This window comes from Pseudophryne corroboree, chromosome 1 (genome assembly GCF_028390025.1).
Source record: "Pseudophryne corroboree isolate aPseCor3 chromosome 1, aPseCor3.hap2, whole genome shotgun sequence".
NCBI classification, from domain to species: domain Eukaryota; kingdom Metazoa; phylum Chordata; class Amphibia; order Anura; family Myobatrachidae; genus Pseudophryne; species Pseudophryne corroboree.
The window spans coordinates 728,070,633-728,077,140 of record NC_086444.1 but is presented as its reverse complement, the minus strand read 5'-3'; the positions used below and the strand labels follow the sequence as shown (position 1 = coordinate 728,077,140).

At 48.8% G+C, this 6,508-nt stretch overlaps 1 pseudogene; it reads right to left on the bottom strand.

Moving 5' to 3' along the window:
• Positions 1 to 1,801: 1,801 nt before the first annotated feature.
• On the bottom strand, positions 1,802 to 1,920 carry LOC134936854 (5S ribosomal RNA; annotated as a pseudogene).
• Between the last annotated feature and the right edge of the window lie 4,588 nt (positions 1,921 to 6,508).

Sequence of the window (6,508 nt, the reverse complement as noted above, 5' to 3'; positions counted from 1 at the left end):
ATGTTCATTAAAATGAATTATAATCAATTCCTCCGTGGAGACATTCACCAGCAGCAATTGCCTCCAGAAAGTACACGGAGACCTGAGATGGTGGATTCCAGTGGGGACGAATTAATAATCTGTGAGGAGGGGGATGTACACAGTGAAAGGGGTGATGAATCGGACGATGATGATGAGGTGGACATCTTGCCTCTGTAGAGCCAGTTTGTGCAAGGATAGATTGATTGCTTCTTTTTTGGTGGGGGCCCAAACCAACCAGTCATTTCAGTCACAGTCGTGTGGCAGACCCTGTCGCTGAAATGATGGGTTCCTTAAAGTGTGCATGTCCTGTTTATACAACATAAGGGTGGGTGGGAGGGCCCAAGGACAATTCCATCTTGCACCTCTTTTTTCTTTCATTTTTCTTTGCGTCATGTGCTGTTTGGGGAGTATTTTATTGAAGGGCCATCCTGCGTCACGCAGTGCCACTCCTAGATGGGCCAGGTGTTTGTGTCGGCCACTTGGGTCGCTTATCTTAGTCACACAGCGACCTTGGTGCGCCTCTTTTTTTCTTTGCGTCATGTGCTGTTTGGGGTAGTATTTTTTTGAAGGGCCATCCTGCGTGACACTGCAGTGCCACTCCTAGATGGGCCAGGTGTTTGTGTCGGCCACTTGGGTCGCTTATCTTAGTCACACAGCGACCTTGGTGCGCCTCTTTTTTTCTTTGCGTCATGTGCTGTTTGGGGAGTATTTTTTTGAAGGGCCATCCTGCGTGACACTGCAGTGCCACTCCTAGATGGGCCAGGTGTTTGTGTCGGCCACTTGGGTCGCTTATCTTAGTCACACAGCGACCTTGGTGCGCCTCTTTTTTTCTTTGCGTCATGTGCTGTTTGGGGAGTATTTTTTTGAAGGGCCATCCTGCGTGACACTGCAGTGCCACTCCTAGATGGGCCAGGTGTTTGTGTCGGCCACTAGGGTCGCTTATCTTAGTCACACAGCTACCTAATTGCGCCTCTTTTTTTCTTTGCGTCATGTGCTGTTTGGGGAGTATTTTTTTGAAGGGCCATTCTGCGTGACACTGCAGTGCCACTCCTAGATGGGCCAGGTGTTTGTGTCGGCCACTTGGGTCGCTTATCTTAGTCACACAGCTACCTCATTGCGCCTCTTTTTTTCTTTGCGTCATGTGCTGTTTGGGGAGTATTTTTTTGAAGGGCCATCCTGCGTGACACTGCAGTGCCACTCCTAGATGGGCCAGGTGTTTGTGTCGGCCACTTGGGTCGCTTATCTTAGTCACACAGCTACCTCATTGCGCCTCTTTTTTTCTTTGCGTCATGTGCTGTTTGGCGAGTATTTTTTTGAAGGGCCATCCTGCGTGACACTGCAGTGCCACTCCTAGATGGGCCAGGTATTTGTGTCGGCCACTTGGGTCGCTTAGCTTAGTCACACAGCTACCTCGGTGCAAATTTTTAGGACTAAAAATAATATTGTGAGGTGTTCAGAATAGACTGAAAATGAGTGGAAATTATGGTTATTGAGGTTAATAATACTTTGGGATCAAAATGACCCCCAAATTCTATGATTTAAGCTGTTTTTTAGGGTTTTTTGAAAAAAACACCCGAATCCAAAACACACCCGAATCCGACAAAAAAAATTTGGTGAGATTTTGCCAAAACGCGTTCGAACCCAAAACACGGCCGCGGAACCGAACCCAAAACCAAAACATAAAACCCGAAAAATTTCCGGTGCACATCACTACTGATTACATAAATGAATAAGTTTAAAAATGGAATGTATCAAGAAAACAGTACTGGTAGTATAAAAACACATACAGCACCTGGTATTCCCAGGTGGTTTCCCATCCAAGAACTAACCAGGCCCAGCACTGCTTCGCTTCTAACATCAGATGAGATTGGGCATATCCAGTGTGGTGTGGCTGTAGATGAGCTGGTGATTTCTGTTAGAGTTCTTATACTTCTAATTACTGCTACATAAATGAATAGGTTTAACAATGGAATGTATCAAGAAAACGGTGTTGGTAGCATAAAAAAGGAAAAGCTGTCCTGTTCAAGTGCATTTTTCTCCCAAACTAAAGAGTCTAGAAAGATAATTTAAAGTATTATGTTAGGCCTTAATCTACAAAGCATTGCCCTGAGTTTACCACTGTGTATGTCATTGCAGAGGAAAGATATTGGAAAGGAAAAGATGTCCTGTTCAAGTACATTTTTCTCCCAAGGAAAAGCTGTCCTGGTCAAGTGCATTACTGTTTAAGCACCCAAAAGCATCAGGTTTAGACATGAAAGCGGTTAAATCCAACTAAAATACCACCCACAACACTTAAAGTACTGTTTTGGTGCTGAAGAGACAGTGGGGGACTGAGGCAGGGGTGACGGCGATAGTGGGTGACTGAGGAAGGGGGTGACAGGGAGATAGTGGGTTACTGGGGGGGGGTGATAGGAAGGGTTTTGGGGAAGTAAGTGGGTGACTGAGGCAGGGATGACAGGGATAGTAAATGACTGGGGCAGGGGTGATAGGGAGATAGTGGGTGAGTGTGGCAGGGGTGACAGGGACAGTGGGTGACTGAGGCAGGGGTGACAGGGATAGTGGCTGACTGAGGCAGGGGTAACTGGGAGGTAGTGGGTGACTGAGGCAGTGGTGACAGATATTGGGTGACTGAGGCAGGGGTAATAGGGAGATGGATGGTGACTAAGGAAGGGGTGACAGGGATAGTGGGTGACTGAGAAAGGAGTGAAAGGGATAGTGAGTGTTTGTGGCAGGGGTGACAGATAGTGGGTGACAGTGGTTGACTGAGGCAGGGGTGACAGAAATACTGGTTGACTGAGGCAGAGGTGACAGAAATACTGGTTTACTGAAGCAGGGGTGACTGGTATAGTGGGTGACTGAGGCAGGGGTGACAGGTATAGTGGTTGACGGAGGCAGCGGTGACTGGGAGATAGAGGGTAAATGAGGCATGGGTGACAGGGAAAGTGGGTGACTCAGGCCAGGGGTGATAGGCAGATAGTGGGCAGCACATCCCCACCTCACTCACAGCAGCACATCCCTGCCTCACTCACAGCAGCACATCCCTGCCTCACTCACAGCAGCACATCCCTGCCTCACTCACAGCAGCACATCCCTGCCTCACTGGCAGCAGCACATCCCTGCCTCACTGGCAGCAGCACATCCCTGCCTTACTGACAGCTGTATATAGGGCCTAATTCAGACCTGATCTCTGCTGTGCATATTCACACAACGTGCGATAAGGTCTGAACTGCGCATGCGTTGGTGCCGCAGTGCGCCGGTGAATGCAAGAGATGCGATCGGCATCTCTACCCAGTGATCTCTTCTGCCCGATTGACAGGCAGAGGCGGTCACTGGGTGGGAGGGGTCGGGCCTGCGGCATTGTGCCGCCGTTTTGGGGGCGCGGTCCGTGCAACAGACGTGCCCGGACCCTGTGTGGGCGGGCCGCGGTGGCTGCATGACCCGGACAGCAGTAGCTGCTCTGGTAGGGAGCTACTCGTCAAGTACAAAAGCATTGCCGCTGTGCAATGCTTTTGTACTTGTGCCAGGGGGGGAGGGGGGCTAGGGCCTGACATCGCCCCACTTGTTTGAGTAACTGATTGTAGCCATACAAAATTTTGCATGGCTACGATCAGGTCTGAAGTAGGCCCATAGATAGATATATAAAAGAGTAAAGTAAAGTGCACACTACTGAGTATATTTAAAAACTTTACTCCACAATAAATGCTCACTTACTGTACATCATAGATTCAAATAACTTGGAGCGGTGTCTGATGTTACCACGTCACCTTCGGCAAGCTGCACCCAACATGTTTTGTTGTTAATCCGACTTCGTTGCAGGGGTGTTTAATCTGTCAGAACATACAGAGTATAAATAGCATAACAACAACCCATACTGTACAGGTTCTATATGGTTACCCACTGGAACACGGTGAGATAATAAGATTTTAAACCTACCGGTAAATCTTTTTCTCCTAGTCCGTAGAGGATGCTGGGGACTCCGTAAGGACCATGGGGTATAGACGGGCTTCGCTAGAGACATGGGCACTATAAAGAACTTTTAGTGTGGGTGTGCACTGGCTTCTCCCTCTATGCCCCTCCTCCAGACCTCAGTTAGAAAACTGTGCCCAGAGGAGATGGTCAATGCAAGGAAAGGATTCTGCAAATCTAAGGGCAAGATTCATACCAGCCCACACCAATCATACCATATAACCTGGAATATAAGTAACCAGTTAACAGTATGAACAAAACACAGCATCAGTCAAAGACCGATTGCAACCCTTATGTAAGCAACAACTACATACAAGTCTTGCAGAGTAAGTCCGCACTGGGACAGGAGCCCAGCATCCTCTACGGACTAGGAGAAAAAGATTTACCGGTAGGTTTAAAATCTTATTTTTTCTTACGTCCTAGAGCAGGGCTGGCCAAACCGGTCCTCGAGATCTACCAACAGTGCATGTTTTCCAGGCCTCCTGGAGATCTGTAGAATTGTCAGTTAGGAATGAATGAAACTTAATTAGTAATGACTACACCTGTGCACCAGCTAGGTAGTCTGGAAAATGTGAACTGTTGGTAGATCTCGAGGACCGGTTTGGCCAGCCCTGTCCTAGAGGATGCTGGGGACTCCGTAAGGACCATGGGGTTTATACCAAAGCTCCAAACCGGGCGGGAGAGTGCGGATGACTCTGCAGCACCGATTGAGCAAACGCAAGGTCCTCATCAGCCATGGTATCAAACTTGTAGAATTTAGCAAAAGTGTTTAAACCCAACCAAGTAGCTGCTCGGCACAACTGTAAAGCCGAGACGCCTCGGGCAGCCGCCCAAGAAGAGCCCACCTTCCTAGTGGAATGGGCCTTTACCGAATTTGGTAACGGCAATCCAGCCGTAGAATGAGCCTGCTGAATCGTGTTACAGATCCAGCGAGCAATAGTCTGCTTTGAAGCAGGCGCGCCAACTTTGTTGGCTGCATACAGGACAAACAGAGCCTCTGTTTCTCTAACGTCCTAGTGGATGCTGGGGACTCTGTAAGGACCATGGGGAATAGACGGGCTCCGCAGGAGACATGGGCACTTTAAGAAAGAATTTAGATTCTGGTGTGCTCTGGCTCCTCCCTCTATGTCCCTCCTCCAGACCTCAGTTTGAATCTGTGCCCGGATGAGCTGGGTGCTGTTTAGTGAGCTCTCCTGAGCTTGCTATAAGAAAGTATTTTGTTAGGTTTTTTTATTTTCAGGGAGCTCTGCTGGCAACAGACTCCCTGCATCGTGGGACTGAGGGGAGAGAAGCAGCCCTATTCTCTGCAGATAGGTCCTGCTTCTTAGGCTACTGGACACCATTAGCTCCAGAGGGATCGTACACAGGATCTCACCCTCGTCGTCCGGAGCCGTGCCGCCGTCCCCCTCGCAGAGCCGGAAGGCAGAAGCCGGGTGAAAGAAGCAAGAAGACTTCGAAATCGGCGGCAGAAGACTCCAGTCTTCACTGAGGTAGCGCACAGCACTGCAGCTGTGCGCCATTGCTCCCACACTACACCCACATATTCCGGTCACTGTAAGGGTGCAGGGCGCAAGGGGGGGGGGGGGGGGGGGCGGCGCTCTGGGCAGCAAATAGAGACCTCTTTGGCAAAAGTTTGCATATATACAGTTGGGCACTGTATATATGTATGAGCCCCTGCCAAAAATTGTACATGAAAGCGGGACAGAAGCCCGCCGTCGAGGGGGTGAGGCTTCTTCCTCAGCACTCACCAGCGCCATGTTTTTTCTCCACAGCACCGCTGAGAGGAAGCTCCCCAGCCTCTCCCCTGCAGATACACAGTAGAAGAGGGTAAAAAGAGAGGGGGGGCACATAATTAGGCGCAAAAATCAATATAAACAGCAGCTACTGGGTTAACATTAAGTTACTGTGTTATTCCAGGGTTAATAGCGCTGGGGTGTGTGCTGGCATACTCTCTCTCTGTCTCTCCAAAGGGCCTTATGGGGGAATTGTCTTCAAATGAGCATTCCCTGAGTGTGTGGTGTGTCGGTACGTGTGTGTCGACATGTCTGAGGTAAAAGGCTCCCCTAAGGAGGAGATGGAGCAAATATGTGTGTGAGAGGGTGTCTCCGTCGACAATGCCGACACCTGTTTGGATATGTGTAATTAAGTGCTAAGGTGAATTTATTGCACAAAAGATTAGAGAACAGACAGGGAATCTACCCATGTCTGTCCCTATGTCGCAGAGACCTTCAGAGTCTCTCCATGATCACTATCCAAAAATAATAGACACTGATATCGACACGGAGTCTGACTCCAGTGTCGACTACGATAATGCAAAGTTACAGCCAAAATGGCAGAAAATTCAATATATGATTATTGTAATAAAAGATGATTTGCATATCACTGATGACTCATCTGTCCCTGACACAAGGGTATACATGTTTAGGGGAAGAAAGCTGAGGTAAATTTCCCTCCTCTCATGATGAAAAAGAGCGGGAATCTCCAGACAAGAGACTGCAGTTTCCCACAAAGAATTCTCAGG